Source organism: Protopterus annectens, chromosome 3.part0, assembly GCF_019279795.1.
Source record: "Protopterus annectens isolate FY-2018-M chromosome 3.part0, PAN1.0, whole genome shotgun sequence".
Lineage (NCBI taxonomy): Eukaryota > Metazoa > Chordata > Ceratodontiformes > Protopteridae > Protopterus > Protopterus annectens.
In genome coordinates this window covers 31,828,242-31,849,259 of record NC_056731.1, presented here as the reverse complement: position 1 = coordinate 31,849,259, position 21,018 = coordinate 31,828,242, and the positions used below count along the sequence as shown (strand labels likewise).

Below are 21,018 nucleotides of genomic sequence, written 5' to 3'. Positions count from 1 at the left end.
CTAGTATGTTTACATTCAGAAACATTACTGCACTCAGAAAATGCAGTTTGCATTATTGCTAAGGTGTTGCTACCACTGCTTGACGTATGCTACATCAAATACTGATTACAGAAGAGTTTTAATGACATTATTAAGTTAACAATTTAGTTTGTTTATATATTATAACTTTCTTTATTTTTGGTGTTAGTTACATATGGGTTTGTGGTTTTACAGCTTATATATGTTACATATTAGTCATGGCAGTGTAGTTTGGAAGTTTTGTGCCTAAATTTATTTTGTTGGAACTACTACTGAGATGCTTTTATAATAGTATGATTTGTAAGCACTGTGCTAGTTAATTGGCTGTACATACATAGGGTGGTAGGACACTGAAACACCTTGGTTGACAGACTTGACGGCACTTACAATGTAATAAGCACTAGCCAACAGTGTTTGCTACAATTTTTATGACTATGTGGTGCATCTGCTGTGAAATATGTACAAATAAAATATTTTCATATACAAGATTCCAATAATTAAGCAGACCCCCACACAAACACACTCACTCCCTTTGAAATAACACTAGTCAATCGACTGCTTTAGTCACTTTCATTATTGTACTATGTACAGTAGAGGAAACAGGTGACAAGAGGTTTTTTTGTTTCAAACAGAACGGTTAGCTATGCCATGACATCTCTCTCTAGTACCCACACTTTATATCCTCATACCCCCCCCCCCCATCACCCCAGAATCACTATTACAGTCATTGTTTGAGTTATCACCAGCTCAAGAAAGCTACAAACAGCCTGGAAAGACAGTGAGATTAGGTACCATAAATAAGCATTTGGAGCTACAAGACTTCAACCCATTCATTTCTCAGTTAGCCCTCTTGCTTAATATGCCCAGGTAATGCTGGCAAGCTTAAATTTAAGCAGGGAGGCAATGCAAAGGTGTTGCTGGGGCTGGTGTGTGTTGTGCACCATAAAGGATTAGTGCATACCTCTGACTTCCACCAAAGATCATTGTTACAGAACAGCTACTGCTCTCCCTCCCAGGACACCTACAAAAGTGCATACATACACGCATATACATACATACAAATATAAATAAATATATATATATATATATATATATATATATATATATATATATATATATATATATATATATATATATATATATACACACACACACACACACACACACACACACACACACACACACACACACACACACACACACACACACACACACACAACTATCAACAGAGGAGCTGGCCATCTTTAGTTTTATTCTACCCTTTCAGCATGCACTGTTTTTCTGAGTTTGTTAAACAAAGCTGAGCTGATGGTAACACAGCCGGATGCCAAGCACTACTGTCATTCAGAGAAAGTTGTAATCATAACTCTCAACCTCTCAGTGGAAAAAATCTGGACAAAGCCAAAAATAATGAGGGGATAAAGACCCCAAAAACGGGGACAGATTTTAAATACTGCTTTTATACACTTAAAAAATGTTAGAACACCAAGTTATGCATTTGCACGCATTTCCTCATCTATATGAAGTTTGAAACTCAAATGTATGTCATTACTTAGTGACTTCAGTACTCAATGATGTGCCAGAAAATCACAAATTTTTATGATGAACAAACCAAAAATATGAGAGAAAAATCTGGACTTTCTGTGAAAATCAGGACACTTAAGAGGTATGACTGTAATCATCCCTGTACAATATACTACTGTAGCTATGTGAACACAGATACAGTGGAACATCATAATAGTAAGGGAGGTGGGGATATCATGAGTAATCCCGGTACAATATGATTTAAATATTACGTTTGTTTCTTTATCAGTATCACTTTGCTGGTGTGCGTATGAAGGACTGTTAGCATGCACTAACTCCACCTAGAAATGAATAGAAATGTATAATATTTCTATCACTATACCAGTCCAACTGTGTTGTACAAGCAGCACCATGCATTGGCCCATGCTGGGGTAGCAGCAACCCATCCACAGAAAAAATGGTGAATAAGAAGGTAAAGAGTTCATATTGCAAAATGGCAGCAAAAGCTCATCTTATGCATTTCCTGAAAACTGCAAAACAGATCCATGAATGATAACCATATTGCTGAATCTCAAAATGACAGAAGTAACATATAACTAAAAGTTGACATTTTTTACCTCATTTATATTAGGCAGCTGTGAAGTGTACTTAAGGAACACAGCATGACATTTGAATTTTATATTTATTTAAATTTTATAGCAAGTTCAGATGCTCATAAGCCTAGTACTTATTATACAGCAGGAACTTCTTATTGTAACATTTGTTAATGTCTGTTATGTACTTCACAGATAGATTCTAGTCGTCTACTGATGTACTATGTTCTTCATCTGTAAATATGTTGTAAGTAATTGCTATGTAAAGTGTTAATCGCTATGTAATCCAATGCAACTACTGTCTGTTTGCTTTAACTGTGGAGCTTTTCTCCCCGGGCCTCCACTGAAAATGGACCCATGTCCAGTCGGACACTCCCAGTCAACAAATATAAATAAATAAATAAATAAATTTTGCAACACACAAACTCATTGCAGAGCCAAATTAACAAACTTCATAAAATATTTACAATGATACCCATTCACAGTCCAGATACTATAAACCTCACTGCAAATCTCAAAGTTGGTGAAGAAGGCTGAAAGGAATCAGGTAGTCATAATCACCAAAGGATGCTACAGTTGTGGCTCCCTTAATGATCAGTGTCCAGGAAGTAATTTAAACACAAAGGAAAAAATAGCATTTTGGAGCTGCACCTATGAAATACTAGTACTCCAAATAGTTACAAAAAAGTACGTCAAAAATTCAAAATATTTAGTTCCCACAGGGTCTGTCCTACTTCCTTGTGTGTTTAGGCTGTGTATTTCAGATCTAAAGTTTTCATCTAAGGTCTTCCATAGAAAGCAAGCAGATGACTTGAAAATGGGTAAACTAATTACATGTGTTCTAGACAGGGTGTGTCTGCAAAAGAACTCAACCAAATTGTCCATTTGGGCATAAGAGAAAAATACATCAAAAACTAAGCATATGAGATTTGTGAGACATAGACTGAAGGGTGAATGAACAATAGAGCACACAGTGATTGAAACTGTAGATTCATTTAAGGACGTGGATATACAAGTAGATACAGCTTTGAGTTTTTCTGATCACATCAACCAACATGTTAATGATAGTTACAAAACTATTGGGTGCATAAAAAGATTTATAAAATCTAGAAGATCAGAAATGATGAAATCATTGCTTCTAAATTACATCAGACCAAAACTAGAGTATGGAATAATATGGAAACCTTGATTAGGGTTGCCATCTTTCGTTGTGGCTAAAACTGGACTAAGGCCACATCCCTCGCATTACCTGTAACCCCACCCATTCCCACCCCCTCCCCGATCAATGTTTCACCCATTTTGTGATGTCACTATGACATCAGCTGATGGGGAATGCCCTCTTTTTCCATTCCTGAGGTCTGCTTTCAGCCGATTTACTATATTTTTCTGTAAAAAAAAGCATAGTAAATCAGCCGATTTAGCAAACTCCAATAGTCTGTTTCCTTTTTTGAAACAGAATACCGGAGTCTGTGCAGTGTCTTCTGGACTACCGGACAACTAACTTGATTTCTGAATAGTCTGGAAAAAACAGATCGGTGGCAACCCTAACCTTGATAAAAGAAGTATCATGAATAAAACTGAAAGTGAGCAGTGGAAATATACCAAGGGCATTCATGGATGTGGAAATTTAAGTTATTATGAAAGACTGAAATATCTGAAATTTATATAGTTATTTAAGAGGACACCATATTCAGGCATACAACACATTTAGAGACAAGTACCTCAGGCAATGTTTGGGATTATTAAAGAAAAGTGAAGAATAATGATACACCCTGGGTAACAGATTTTATATAGAGACGTACTAACTGGTTTTCTGAGAAAGTAAATGATGCATGCAATACGCTACCACATTATATTAAAGCAAGCAATAGTTTCAGTATCTTAACAACCTGGTTACTTATTTGGAGAATTATTGTTTTGATATACTGGCAGGCTACAAAGACATTACTGCCTGTGTATGAAATATATGTATGTATGTAGGTAAGTTAAAAATTCAAGTGGACTACACACAACAGAAGGCAAAGTTCTTTGCTGCAATGACTGACTTCAATATGGTGGCAAGACCAGAAACCTAGATACATGAAAGCACACTTTTAAAAGTTTTTATACTTTAATAAAGTTATTTTTGATTTAAAATATTCTAAAGCAGTAGCAACTTCAAAAAGTGCTCTTGCATTGTTTGCGTCTCTTCTGCAAACCCACAGTGCTTGTGCCACTCCAGATAAAGGCATTTTTCTGTTAACACTGTCAAAGACAGTTTTTTCTAACTCAATTAACTGAGACTCTGAGGCAAAATTGAGTAAAGGTTTATATTGACTTACTTTGTTAACCAAAGAAATGAACTAGTCCTAAACACTGGATCATTTTCAGTCATGACTTGAGTCAAAGTGACAACAAACATAGAACAGCGTATACATGAACAAGAACAAATTATATAAATGCATAGTTGTGAACTAGATACATACAAAATCATTGCCTCACCATTTCAGGTACCCTAAACAAATATAAATTGCCAAATACATTGTACTTCCAAGATGAGTGCACGTTGAGTAACAGCTTAATTTCAGCTCTCCCAGTGTGAAAACCGAAACTTAGAAGACAGAACTAGTAAACTTGTATTTTTGGGTAAATTTCAGTAACTGGCTAGTAAGTGCACTGCCTGGATGCCAGCAAAAAAGAAATTCAGAGAACCTGAAAAAATCAATCATAAAAGGTGAGGGAAAAACACACTGATTGGGAAGAATTCTGCAGTTGTTCAGCAAAAAGCAGTGCAAGCTCCAGCTTTGGTGCAAGACATTACTTCCAGTAAGCTACAGGAAAAATAAGTCAAATGTACTCAGAGCTGATTAAAATAAATGAAACACTGATGGAGTATATAAACTCAAATAAAAGTCTGGAAAAAATGTAAGAAGCTTTAAACATATATCCAGATGAGGTGATAACACCGCAAAAATCAGAGATCAAAATGAAGAAAATGCTGGCTGAATATGAGACTGCTCAAGAAGAGATGTTTCAAAAATAACAGAATTAGAAGACACAGCATTTAGGGAAAATCTGTGACTTTCTGCTGTACCAGAGAACCTTGGAAGTAACAGACTGTATTAATTTTATGAAAGCACAAATAAGCAACTGGATTGGTATTCCACAGCAGGAGTTGTTAATTGAAAGGGCACATTGTGTGCATGCTCTAAACCTGACCAGGAGAAAGCAACCTAGACTTTAATAGTAAAAATGCAATCCTACCAGCAAAAGGAGCTGATTCTGACAAAACTGTGGCAGATGGACAAAGTACTAAAAGTGAGAGACAGTACAGTATATGTGGAAAATGATTACTCACTGTACACCAGGCAGACGAAGAGTACATTTATCCCAGTAATCAGGGAATGTTGAGAAGCAGGCATGAGATTCAAACTGCTGTACACAGCTATCTTCAGAATACTCTTTCCTGGAGGGACAAAATCATTTCTAGATGCAGAACATGCTTTGGAGGAAATAAAAAAGTTTGTCGAACAAAAAGTAAGCTGTGAAACAGAAGGAGATTCTGCTACTTGTTGTTCTGGCAAAAAAGACCACAGAGAGACTGTGCCAGTGAAACCCTTTCCAATGTTTTAATGGAAAATGCTTGAGAGGGAGAGAGAGAAAAAAACAACACTTGACTAGAAGAAAGCACAGTATGTTGGAAATGAAGCAGCGACTGGATCGGGAAATGGAGATAAACAGGAATAAAACCAGCAACTTGGAAAGTGCTAAATTAATGTGGGATTACAAAGCATTAATTATATTTATGAAACACAACAGAACAATAAAACCTGGAAATTGTTAAACTTTGAGGGGACTCTAAAATGTATGCCATACTTCATGTCATTAATGTTTGGAAGAACACATATTTGAGGGGAAGAGTTGGGGAAGAATTACTGTAAGTAAAACAAAATGTTCTTAACAGCAGTACTTTTATAATGCATGATATAATCTGCATGCTATACAGTAAAGTCTCAGTTATTTTCAAGTGTAATAAGGATACTAAAGTAAACAGGTACACCTGTTTTTTTCCCTTCTTTTCTCTTTCTCTTTCTCCTTGTTCAGTTGTAAGAAATGTAGGCATTGCAATGTAAAAAAAGAAGAAGAAATGTCTGGTCAAAAGAGCATGATACAAGAAACATTGATGTACTTCTCATTCTTGTATAGGGGAATGACTGGATTAAGTCCCTTGGCTTGGTCTAGTAACAAGTTTAAGAGAAAGCAAATAAAAAAGAACACTGAATTTAATAAGCTTTCTTCTACCAAATAATAAATGCTTGTAGAAGCAATTCTAAATCTGGTTCTTATGTCTCCATGGAGACAATGTGATAAAGAGCAATAAAAACAGAATACTTATTTCTTTCTTTCAAGGGCTAGGCAATAATGTTTTATGAAAGCATTCAAGTGTTTTCCCAGTCTGGGAAAGCAACACAGGCAAGAAAAAAAAAACAGACAGCAGTTAGTAGAAGCACAGGCTGTACCATGTGTCTTAGCATGGATCATTTTTTTAGGTTAACCCAGGTCTGTAAGTGTGACTGTCAGTTTGGGACAACTGGTCCTCTTAGGAGGGTAAAACTTCAATATCTGAAAATGCACATAGTTTTGTGTGTTAATATTAAGTTATAATGTTTTAGTTGTGTATGGGGGTGTTTTTTTAAGGTCTTTCAATAAAAAAGAAATTTTTGTAAGATGTGACATGGGCTCAAATGGATATGTCAAGAAGCAACTGTATAAAAGATCAAACAGCCAAACATTAGTGCATGCATGTTGCTTAAAAGCTGGAATTAGATTCTTAACAAAAAGTTGTTACACATAAAAGGAGTGAATAACTTTTTGACATAATGATGCTTTCTATGTTATAAATAAAAAGAAATAAAGAGCAAGGGTGAACTACATTAAAAAGTAGAGTGCAAATAGCTATGCTACAGGAGACATATTTGGAAAGAAGTGAACCTATGAATTTGATAACGAATGGTTTTCAGGAAGGTTATTCAGAGAAATACGTGTGACAAAGGAAAAGAGGAGTACTTATGTTAATTGCAAGAAGAGCTCCAATAGTGATAGAAGAGGATAAAAAAGATAATGGTAGATTCTTAATACTAAGGGGCTACTGGCAAGGGAGGAGTATTACACTGGCATGTATTTATATTCCACCTAAAACTGCTATAATGGAGCTCAAGAAATTTCTGGAGAAATAATCAGCTTTCAACAAGGAATATTACTTATAGGTGGGGACTGGAATTTGATTTGCAGCAGTGAAGATGCATCTGTGGGGCCCAGAAGAAAAATATAACAGATGAGGGTAGATATTTGAAGAAATTTATGAAAATATTTGGAATGGAAGATGTGAATTCAGTAGTACAAGTTCAGAGTGAATTTACGTTATCCCCCAAGATACAAAAACTGGGTTAAGCAAGATAGAAGAACATGTGCATTTAATTGAAAGGTTTGATATGCATCCAATAACTATTTCAGATGATGCACCAATAATAACTAAAATAAAAACACAGGATAATGAAATAAAAATGAGACACTAGCACTTTCCCACCTATATGTTGAAAAGACAGTAATTTAAGGAATGGGTAGTGAAAATTATTCAGAGTTATTAGGAAAGACAGACATTTCTTCTGAAAATATAGCTAGGGAGTGGGATAAATGTAAAGTGGAGTTTAAAAATAGGATGGAAATAAAAGAAAGAGATATGGTTAAGAAGTGACAAGAATTATTTAGAGGGACTTACAAATGCTAAAGCATTGCAGAATAGGGGGGATTTCAAAGAACAAGAAGAGGAGCAATTGCAGAATGCTGAACAGAAAATAAGGGATTACCTCAATAATATGCACGTGTTTAGAAATATTGCTGTTAAGCAACTGTTTCTGATAATAATTCCAAACAATAAAAATACTTAGCTCAACATCTCAGGCTACTACATGTAGAAAGGGTTGTCACCAAGCTTAGGGAGTCTATAACAAGGTTGATAACAGATCCTGTAGACGTGCTAGAAATATTTTGGAAATGTTATGAAAGTCTGTATAAAGCAGAGAAATATGAAAATCAGAAAAAGGTGGAAATGGAAATATTTATGGAATGCCAAAATTACAGGTAGATGAGGCTCATTTACTTACAGTTAGGATACGAAGAGATGAGATAAAAATGGTGATGTATAACCAATCCACAGGCAAGACCCCAGGAATACATGGTATTCCTGTGGAAGTTTAGTAGCTAGGAGCAAACATTGATTAACACTATTTTATAATGAGGAGAAGCACTAAACATCCTGAAAGAAAGTGGTGGTGGCTGGAATACCTAAAGAGGGTAAAGACCCATCAGATCCAACTTCATATAGGCCTATTTCAATCCTAAACCATGATTATAAAGTGTTTGTCTACAATGGCTAAAAAGAATGGCAAAGGTGATGACAAAATTGATAGATATGGATAAATGTTGTCTTGTGGAGGGGAGGCAAACATCTGACAACATTAACAGAACATTGATGATCCAGAGGGAAGCAGAATGCAAGAAAAATACCATTGTTGTTGGTGGGTCTTGATGCAGAGACAGAGTAAGCTGGGAGTTTATAAGCAGGGCAATGGAAGCTTTTGCATTCCCTGATAAAATGATAAGGTTGATTAGGTGGTTATACTAGGGATCAGAAGCAAAAATTAAAGTGGGTGGGTCCCTCTCTGTTTGATCAGAGGATCCAGGCAGGGGTGTCCTCTTTCCCCTTTGTTATTTGCATTACATTTAGAACTACTTGCAAAGAAAATAATAAGAGATTCAGAAATTCAAGGATATAGTTGGTATGGTAGTCAAGAAAAGCAGGTCTGTTTGCAGATGATATTATTGTATACCTTAATAAAACCAGAAAAGGACATTTCAGTGTTGTGCAACATTCAAATATTTTTAGGATACACAATTGATGAAGCTAAAACAAAGGCAATATCTGTAAATAATGTACATATACACACATTGGTTCAGCAATATGCACATTTATGGGTACATGATAAAATACAAAGAACTTAGGAGTATGGATTAAAAAGGATTCTGGTGTGGCAACTAAGGATGTGTGTGAAGAGACTAAACAAAAGATAATACAAAAACTGAGAAATTGGCAGCTCTGTTATATGGATATGGATAGTAAGATACAAGCAGTTAAAATGCTTCTAGCCCCTTTAGTTTTATACACAGGTCGGGCATATTTTTATCAACCTTAAGAGAAGTTGCAGATAGCAATTAATAAACAGCCGTATTATTTTATCTGGGAGGGGGAAAATGGCAAGAATCAAGTGGGATAAGATGATTCTTCCAATAGAACAAGGTGGTTTGGGATTACCCAATTTAAAGGGGTATTTCAGAGCTACACAGTTATGGCTCCCCATACATAGCACAAGCAGAAAAATATAATTCAGGGTGGAAAGTAATGATGATGAAAGAGGGAGGAAGCTCAAGAAACAAGTACAGACTGGGATTTTGTATGCAAATCCTTAAGGAGAATAACAATAACCATACAAATATTATATTCATAAAGCAGCAGAAAGTATTATAAGAACTAAGCCAACACTGGAATGGAGAAAGGAAATTCTGCCGATAGAGATAACTGCAATTAGGGATACAGACAATACGCAAGAGGGGGCTGGAACTTATTAGAAAAAGCTGGCAAAAGAACCATGGTATTGGGAGCAAATAATTAGAGAGGGAAAGGTAACAGAATGAGAAGAGGCCAATAATTTATTTGGACTGCAGGCTAAAGACTGCCTTGCCAAACCTCTCAACCTGGAAGCATCAAAAATCTGGACAAAAGCCTGTGAAAAATAGGTATAAATCTGTACGCTGATTAACATAAAATATGCATACATAATTATGTAACCCTCCACACTCCAATAGAATTGTGGGATACCAACTTTTAAACAAACTGATATGGCCCCAGACCCTGTAGTAAATGGTAACCATTTTTTTAAATGTGTAGCAATGATGTTCACTGGGAAAGGAGAAGATGAAGAACCTTAGGATTTTGTTTTTGGTGACTTGCAGTATATGGGTTGTGTGGTCAAAGTAGGGCATTTAATGGTAGGCAATATTCTAATCTCGGGGCCTTTGTCTCTGATTATTTTTGGCTTTGTTCCTGATTCCAGAGGTAAGAGGTTGAAAGCTATGACACAGCCCCTCCTTCAAGGGATCACAGAACTGGCTAAGCCTAATTCCCTACCTCTTTTCCAGGAATGTGCCCATCTTCCTGAAACTAGAACCAAACTATGCCCAAGTTGCTAATCAAACTCTTGTTATTTGGGCCTCAGTAAGGGCTTTGTCCCACTAATTCAACATAACTGACCTGTTTAACTGTTTTTAATGCTGTCTGGATTGTTAATTACTTGACAAACTTGAGTACATATACTTTGAGCATGTGAGTACTTTAATTGCTGTGCACCTGTGAAGCGAGTTTGATTTTTTTAAATACTCACTGTGGAACTAGGAATGACAAACAGTTTTGGCTCCCTATACATAAATATATCATCTCCAAAACAGTTTAACCTACTTCCATAAAGTTTTTACTGAATGTTACTGGAATAATTACTTAATTTAGATTATGTGTCTAGCTTCATAGACAAAGCATCTGTAAACTGAATTGTAATGAAAAACAAATAATTTTAATGCCATTTGCATGTTACATATAGAAGGAATAAAACTAGAAAATGTATACAGAAATACTCATTCTTTTTAAAACCATAAAATCCCAACTGCATTACAAATGTGTTATTTGACAGCTTTCAAATGTGTTACTCTGCAGAGAACTGGAAGCTATACGTTTAGTTTAATCACAAAGTTTTGGAAATGCGGCAGTTTGTCAGCACAAAGAGGCTTCCTGCCATGAGCTAACACTACTGACAAAAGTCAAAATCTCTACAATGATTCAAGGTATTCTGAAGAAATTTTCAGCAGAAGATAAAAAGATGAATAAACCTTATGTAACTCACTGCATGAGTTACTGGGCCTCACAGCAAGCTGGCATCATAACCTCACATCTAAAATGACTAGAACTAAAAAAAAAAATCTGTTTTTTTCACTCTATATTTGTTTCCTGACCTATTTTAACACCTCAAAATCACTCAAGTGCTTTATTTGTAATTTTATCCTGTTTTCCACAACATGGCTACCAATGGGGCTTGATGTATAAACGTGATCTCGTTCTCCCTCAAACCTTTTTCTTTCCCATAATGCTTTGTATGACTCATGCCAAACATAAGGAACTGTGAATTCCTATGCCATTGACATATAATGGGACTTGTGTGGGTCACTGTTATTTTCTTTGCCTTCTGTAAAAGGGCTGCTTCTTTTCTGTCTCTAATCACCTTCATTTATGTTTGGCTCAGAGCTTGTTTTACGCTTACATAGAAGTTATCCAGCTACAGCCAGAAAAGTAGCTAAAGCACAGGCCTTTGTTCAGGGTTTTCTTTTGTAGTCCAAGAGAGAGTGACAGTCCCCTCTCCCCACACTACTGCAGAGGTGTTAAAACTGTCACTGTCACAGGTGTTAAAACTGTCACTGCACTGAGAGACCCTTGCAGAATCAATTCCTCTTGGACTATCATCTCAGTTAAATAATTTTTAGTCTTGAGAAAAGTGCACTCGCTACCTTTAAACAAATAAATTAAACTATGCACTGTTACATTCAATAAGTGTGCTGTTAGTAGTCATCAGCAATGTGCAGGACTTTTCCTGTTCATAAGAAAATAAATGCATTTTATTCTTACTTTGTTAGACTATACCCACTAAAATAAGAACTGTACATTCAAACCACTTTGTATACTCCTAACAGTTTACTGCCCATGGAGACACAGATGGACCGGATGAGGTCTGCACAAACATCCATACACCTACTGGAAATAAAACCTGTTTCAGCCTATCTGCCCAGTAACATAAGCAGCTCTTTTACATCTGTGTGTCTTCCTGACCCTGGTGTGCCCCTTTCCTATAGTGGATTTCTCTAGTGGAGTCTTTTGAGTCTTCGTCTTGGCATGGTGGACCATAGATGGTGACGTGGCTCATTATGCAGATGTGCCCACCCACATTATTTGTGTCCCAAATGACTGCCACACCTGGTCCTGTAATAGCAGTTCTGCACCCCCTTTGTCTGTCACTCAAAGATTATACAACCTGAAAGCCTTTTCCAGAACAATGTTTTCATCGCTGCTGAAAATATCTAGCTGATATACTGTGGGCATGCTCTGTCCTATGCACAAGATGAAGACAAGACAATGCATTACCAAGCCTACATGCATAGGTACTGACAGTACCTACTGCATGTGAAACCCACCACTAAAATGCATCTTCACAACATGCAGGCCTCATACATTGTGTTACAATATCATATAATATTTGCCCTCAGCCGACAGCCTGGAAAATTGTCTGCTGATAAGGCATGTGTATTCCCCAACCAAGGCAGACAGACATTCACAGTATGCAGGCCTTACACATTGTAAATCCAAAAACAGAGTGCAGTGGGCTAACAGAGTGAACGAGAAGCTGTTTTTTTAAAAAAACTCAGCTTTATTACGCACTACACAGTAAACTCATTAATGCCTTTATTAAACAACTCGCGTTTTCGTCCTCACAACTCGGACTTCATCAGATAATCAATTAATTACTATAATTACATCTTATATATCACAACCAAAATCAACAGACCAATAGGGTTCCATAGTAACAATTTAAAATGCACTAATCAACATTCTTATTGGGCTCATAAATATTAATCAACTATAAATATATTTAAATACAAAATTTTTTTAAAAAAATAATTATGTATTATAAAATACTTTATAAAAACATTAAAACTTATAACATTTGTAAATATTGAAAAGGAAGTCTTTTATAAAAAGATTAAAATGTTTATGCAGATAATGCTTGTGAAACAAAAAAAAAACATATTCTAAGGGAACTAACACCATCTACTGTCATAAATAAATATTACAACCATCACATCTTGGTAGCCCTTAGTTTGAATAATGACAGTATAGAAAAATAATCATTTAACTCTGGGAATTTGCCTGCTTCCAAGGTTATTTGCCACCATAATTCTTTATATTCTATTTGTTCTTCCCAAGGGCCACCTCTAATATCTCTCTTAATTTGTTCCAACACTAAGAAGAACTTGTAATCTTCACAAACTCTAGAGTGCTTATATAATGCATTTGTATCTTTTGCTTTGGATATCTCATATATATGTTCATATATTCTTCTCCTTAACGTTCTCTTCGTTTTACCCACGTAAAACGATTTACATTTTTGAGATATTGCAAGATATACCAACCCCTTTGCGTCACAACAATAATGCCCTTTACTCCTTATCCACCTATTTCTACTTTCCAAATAGATTTCCCCTTAATTAATAATATATTCACATTGATTACATCTCCCACATTTGAAGGTTCCTAATTTCCTTCTTCCATCCAGCAAAAAGTTTTTTTCATTGAGACTATTACAAACTCGATTGTTCTTATTTTCCAACATTTTTCTTATACTATAGGAATTCTTATTGACCACTTTCGGTACAAACTTAGATATTTCTTCCACATCTGTAAGGGAAATAAATCTTTCCCATTCCCTCTGGAAAATTTCTCTAGCATTATAATTAATTGAATTATATTCCAATAAAAGGGCTTGTTGGAATTCATTAGGATTGTTTACTTCCCTATTTCCACCTTCATTCCTTTCCTTTTGATTATCATTTGTTACCCCCTTAATGGGTCTAAATTTATTTTCCCTACCTTTTTCCACCTCCATCCTAATATTTTTGACCAAATTGTTAGGGTATCCTCTATCCATAAACATTTTCTCAAGTAAATTACATTCTTTAATAAAGTCTGCATCCAAGCTGGTCATACGACATCCTCTAACAAATTGACTTTTACTATATTCCTTTTACAGTGTAAAGGATGTGCACTGTTATAATGAAGAAAAGAATTACAAAAGGTTGTTTTCCTATAGATTCTGGTTTCAAATTTCTTATCTAACTTGTAAATTTCCACATCCAAATATTGAAGGGTGTCATATGATGTCTTATAGGTAAATTTAAGAAAATTAGTTGTATTACCTATATAGTCGATAAATTCTATGAATTTATCATAACCTCCCGTCCAGAATATTACTATGTCATCCAAAAATCTACAGTATAAGACCCAGCAGGTGTTGAACTTAGAATGTAGAACAAATGTTTCCTCCCACTTTGCCAAAACTAAATTTGTGAATGTAGGGGACAAGCTGCACCCATAGACACCCCTTGGATTTGCTGAAAAAATTCTCCTACACTTACTACCTTTTCATTATGGGTCAATTTCTTATCCTGGAACACAATATCTTCAAACATTTGGATACCTGTCCCATAAGGTATACATGAAAAAAGATCAACTATATCAGTAGTAACAAATATTAAATTATCAGAGTATAATTCGGGTGTAATTTCTCTTAATAGATCCCAAGAATCTTTGAGTACAACTTTATTATTCACCCAGATATGTTTAGTCTTAGAATCCACATATTTTGCCAATGGTAGTGTTTTGGATCCATATGCCGATACTACAGGCCTGAGTGGGGGGTCCTCAGAATTTTTATGAATTTTAGGGATACCAAAAATTATAGGGATCTTAGGTTTCACTACATTCTTTTATTGTCTATGACTTCTTCATATAAGATATCATTTAATACCATGTCTATTTTATGGTATGCCAAATTAACTTCATTTTTTGAAATACACATTGTGCTATGGTAGCATATTAAGACCTATTGAAAAAGGACAGCCCATGCAACACTCTGCTGACACTACATGGAACAGCCAGTTCCCCAATTCAAGCAGCATGTAACCTCTGCTGTGGTTACCAGGACACACAGGAAACAGGTGAACCACAATAAACCATTATGTTACACATGCACATACCCTTGGAAACAAAGTCTATTGTGCCCTGAGTAGCTGTACAAATAGAAAATATGCATCTTTCTAGTAAAACTCGTATATCTATGAAAACTCTTAAGAGTAGTAATCATGAGTATTGTGTACCTCACAGAATACCTGAAACCAAAATGGTGAAAGCAGCTAAACTCAACAAATTTAAACCCATTTTGCAGAGTACATAGGTAAGTGAGGCTCCCTGACATGAATGACTATGAATAACTTAATTTTGCTTTCATGCAACAGAGCCATTAGGAGAAGCATGTCCATTAATTCCCAAGGTGGGTGCAAGAGGCAGACACATGCACATGTTCGGTGTAAATGAGCAGCAATTGCTTGAGTGGCATGAGATCCACAGCCACACATATTTACATCAGCTGCTGCTGCTGTCATTTTAATTTATCATTTGACAGCCTGCAAGGCATAGATATCTGGTAGCTCTTATAGACATACAGCTTATGAATGGTGAGTGAAGGAGATGAAAATATTTCTTCACCTCTTCCTCACCCATTTCAGGTAGCATCCTTTAGGTCCATATGATGGACCCTTGAAAAAAAATGGAAGCATGGCACAATAATGGCCACATGCTTACTAAAGAAACAGGCATCCAGCAACCTGGTGAGCAACCCCAGCAATGACACAATGACCTTAAGTGAAAATATACTGAAAGCCAGCAGAACTGGGAAGTTGGTGGGTGAAGAAAATGCTCAAAGATGTACTGCAAGCGTGACATTTTTTCTTCTTTCTTTTTTTTTAAACTTCAAGATAAATATATAACCCTCAAAGAGGTACCAATAATGTATGCACTTTTATCTTTCATCCATTGGGAGATGCATCTAAAAAGGGTGAGGTTTCACAGGATGCATAAATGACTCTGGGTTCAAGATGGGAGATGTATCATTACCATCTACTTTAGAGTTCAGCGTGCTTTAGTGACATGTGAGACTTGTGGTACTTTTCCCACTGCCTCCCACAGTCAGCAGATTGACCTGAAGTGGAAGTTCAACAAGCTTGGCTCCTTTGCTGCCATCTCTCCCTGGCTTGTATATGGTGAGGGCCTGATGATGGTGGTGTGGGTGGCTTATCAGAAAACGGTGACATCCTTCTCAAGGGGACACCTGCGTACCACCACTTTTTAACTAACCACAGCTGCAGCAGATGGTTGCTGTTGCTGTAAAAGATGCAGTTAAGGATCATACTGACCAACGTCTTAGGCAAAAAGAATTTTTCCTCAGAAGAGTCAGAGATCATTTGGTTAGGTAGCTCTCTGGGCTGCCCTGACATATACCTCCAGTGGCCAGCACCCTCCTCTAGCCCATGACTGGGGGGGACCCCCTTCCTACAGTGTCCATATCTTGTGTGGTGTCCAACCTTCTCCATCACTATCTGTGCACACTGCAAGTGTGACAGTGTGTGCGCATGTGTGTGGGTATGTATGCACACTCAGCTACAGTCACCCCAGCTTTGTGTGAAAAGCCCCTATGTTTGGCCGTATCATTTTGTTTGCCCCCAAACACTATCCTATACCCATTATCCAAATAAAGCGGCTTTATCTCCAAAGTATGTAGCCTACATTCCCAACTCCCTCCACTGTCTTATTTAGTCTCCCTATGCATTTCCCAGTGCTTGATCTTCCCCCTTTCTTACTCTCCTATAAACCACTTTCCACCCCACAAAAATAATAATGATGACAGTGCAACTTCAGCGACCTCTTGTGCACGATCATGTAATGCACTTCACAAGAATGCAGCTGTAGCATTTACTAGAATGAGGTACCCCACCTCATGCTGGCACAGTCACTTGGACTGTACATGCACTGGCCTTATCAAAGCACTTTCATTAGGAAGTGAGGGGATGGTTGCATTGTGCAGTCATACTGCTCTGCTATGTACTGTGAGAGCTGCATGATTAGCCAGAGTTACTCTAATGCTCCTGAGTATCATACTGGAGTTGAGTGGGACATAAGCTCTAAAGTGATACGGTCTGGATCTTTAATGCTAATGAACATCTGCAATGCACCAGTGGCCTCTGTTTACAGGTCTTACTCAGTATATTTCTAGCACTCCCAGCCTTAAGTGTATTACCATGTTATGTCAGGTTTCAAATCAGACAAACATACAATGGCTAGTGCAGTCAAACTGATTTTGGAAGGTGCAGATTCATTTTGTGCCAGTTTCAATTCTTCTAATGTGGGTTGTCAACCCAGCTCCATCAAGTTTGTCCCCTTCACTAAACAGCTTATTGCCAGGTTGACAAAAAAATATACATTTTAATCATTACGACACACAAATTATTCTGTATGTCACAGCTGGTTTTGTTTCTGTTTACATTACAAATGACTCCTTATATGTAAACTATAGCAACCATCTAGATACAAACTTATGCCATGCACCTGTCTTTGCAATTTTCACCTCATAGACAATCTCTATTATCTCTGCAACAGCTGGCGCATATTTAAATTTCCACTTCCTAGCTGCTGCATGTTTAGTAATTGAATTAAGTCATTAACAAATTTATTTGTGCTTCCTAATTTGTTTGCAAATCCATTAATCCGTTATATCCTGAAGTCATCAATGACTTGAAAGCATCATTACTTTACTAAGCATTTTTACAATAGCCCTTTCAACTAATGCTGATATCTAATGAGCCTCTGGAAAGATCAAAATATTTGAACCCATACTCCCCATGTCTCTGTATCTCCACCTCAACATGCTAGATCCATTTGAGGGAACATCCCTCACAACCTTACTAGAGCATGAAAACAAGAAACATTTCCAAGCAAACATTCCAAATGTCCTAGATTTAATAGCAAATCTCGGAAAACAGCATCTCTCAAACAATCTGTCTCACTAAAGACTCTGTCATCGGTAGTCCCCCCTACCTTCAGATAACAATGGCATTAGAGTAGACAGTATTTTCCTCAACAAATCAGTTAAACTCAGATTCCCAGCACTGCTTAACATCCCTTCAAAATCCTAACTTTAAGTGCTATTTAAGCTGAATTTCTGCCTAAATTGATTCCAGTTGCTCTACTCATCAACACATCTCAAGTGGCTCCCAATATATTAATCTATTTTTTCTCTTTCCAGAGTCCTAAAAACCTCCTTCTCTCAAGACACAAATATTACTATATCATATAGAAAAAACATATTTTAGACATTATTTTCAACTCTTTATCATGCATTAAGAGTTTTATAATCCTCAGTGCTTGTTTCAGCACATAAAGGGTTTCACATCTCTTCCCATAATATGGCAGAAATGCAACTTCTTCAAATTCTGTCTTACATTTCCCCCTAAAACTAGTTAACTGATTCTATTTAGCTTCATAAGGTTTCATAGTTAATAAATAAGAAAATGTTGAGTGAGACTGCATATGGTATACATCTGGATCTGGTATTCAGCCCCCCCCCAATTACTTAAACAATTAACAACAATTTTTCCCACTTCAAACTCTTAAAATCATTCATTTTATTATTAACTGATAAATAATTACAATACAGATCCAATGCTCCTATTTTCTGATCTAATTTGAATCGCACTATATTTCACCTCACAACATCAAACCAAAAGTCCTTTATCAACTTCTCATAAATCTCAGTCACCAAGTTTAGTACTAATTTTTCAAGCCAATGTTCTGAATAGGAACCATGCTTTTGTGTCAAATGTCTCGGTGCATAGTTAACTCTTACTACACTAGATTTTATTTTCTTAATCCTAAAAGCTGAAACACCACTGATTTTTTTTTTAGATTTAAAAAAAGGAGCATTTAAGTCTATCAGAACATCAACAGCAAATAGGGAAAATTTCTCTTTTAATCCCCTTAACTTATGTCCACTCACAGCATATCTTAATATCTTTACAGGCAAGGGCAGTAAATGCAAAGCAAATAAAACTATGATAAAAGGCACCCCAAAAAATGTAAAAGGGAAAAGAAACACCCTGGGTCTTTATGCAGTCCACTATATCAGTGTATAGTGCCATCAACTCTATAAATTCTTTCATAAAGCCAAAGTCAGGCTGTACTTTTGTCAGATAATATCTATTCTGTTGAATGCCTTCCACGTATTTAGGCTTACTATTATTAACTCACTATTACTCTGTAGTGTAGCCTTCATAAATATCCACCTTTAATATTTTACCAAATGGCACACAGGGAAAGAGCCCTGTCTGTAAACCAGGAAACTACTGTTCATTTAGGAGCTGTGGCACTGAAGCAACTAGGCAGGGCGGGACAGGAGTGAAGGGGTGTGGCACACTAGCCTCTACAAAGGGTAGGGAAGGTAGTGGGTGTTCACGGAGCAGACAGAGAGGTGTGATTTCTCTGATGGAGATCAGGGAATCCATTTCCCATGTTTATGGGGGGCTGGCAATGTCCCTTGTGAAAGTGAAGGATGACCAGGGTGTCTAGCCCATTGCATGTCCTCTTCAGCTAAGCAGAAAACCTCTCAAATCACTCCTAATGACCCTCCTTGTCACCCTTCATCTAAGTGATGGGGAGAAAATGGGATGATTTAATGGGAGGGGGCCAAGAGTCAACAGGCCAGGGGCAATGAATACAGGAAATAATACATACTATTAAATGGTATTAGTTTTTCCAATTTGAATGCTACATTGACAAAAATAACTTGCAATAATTAAGTACTGATAGCGGCCTGTAGAAAGATGGCAAACATAGGCCTTTACCCTCTCACTTGGGAAAACCACAAATACACCTTTTTTCTATGATATAGGCATAATTCTTTTATGTAGAACTTCATTAAATACTCATCAAATATAAAATAATTTTGTCTTTGGTTTGCCTTCATATTTCTTTTAATAAATACCACCATCTAGGGTCTTATGCACTTTTCTTCTACTACTTCCCTAATTTGTTCAACAGTGACAGGTAACAATATGTCACTACCCTCTCACCTATAAGCACGATCCATCTCTTTATCTCTCGCTCTACATGTATATGTGACTGTGCTGTGTGTGTGTGTGTGTATATATATATATATATATATCTATATATATATATATATATATATATATATATATGCACACACACACATCAACCTTTAAAACACTGACCACATAATTTTATTATTTATTATTTTATTTTAATGCCTATACTCTACCTATACTCTACCACTGGTGTCAAGAAACAACCTCAGTTCATAGAAAATTTAAACTTAAAAAAAAAAAAAAAAAAAACATGCCATGTGGTATGCTGCACAACTCCGAGTTCACACAATATTGGACCAAAAATTAAAAAGGTCACACAGAAAAACCAATTACTAAGCACTACAAGAAAAATCTAGCCAAGCTACAGTTTTCACTGTGTAATACCTTAAACCTCTTGTAATAGAGGGCCATGGGATATATGCAAATGACCCCTTAAGGACATCAAGTGCTTACGATCTCACAACCATCTACTTATTTGACCAATGTGGCCAATTAAATAGATGCCGACCAAGGAGAATTTACACCAAATGTAGACCACCCACACCCACACATTATACAGATTTAGATATATATATATATATATATATATATACATACATGTGTGTGCGTGTGTGTGTGTGTATGTGTGTGTGTAGATACAGATATATATATATATATATATATATATATATATATATATATATATATATATATATATAGAAAACTAGATATATATTTATAGGGTTCCTATTACCTTGTTGAATTCCTGACACTTCAAAGATGAGACCATCGAACTCAGATGTTCGAAGTTCCAGGAACTGGAACACAAAAAAAATAAAAAAAATAAAAACCCTAACACAAGTTAACTGTTGCAAGCAGGGAGGCAAACCCTCCTGCACCCCCCGCTCTTTAAATATACCAACTCCAAGATCGCAATACATTGCAGAAAGGGAAGATTTCCCTTTACGGCACTGTAGTGCGATCTCAGAGTTGGTATATT

At 36.3% G+C, this 21,018-nt stretch overlaps 1 protein-coding gene across 1 annotated transcript in view; it reads right to left on the bottom strand.

The window, feature by feature from the left end:
* PIP4K2A (phosphatidylinositol-5-phosphate 4-kinase type 2 alpha) overlaps positions 1 to 21,018 on the bottom strand; it is a 1,425,784-nt gene that overhangs the window by 25,473 nt on the left and 1,379,293 nt on the right.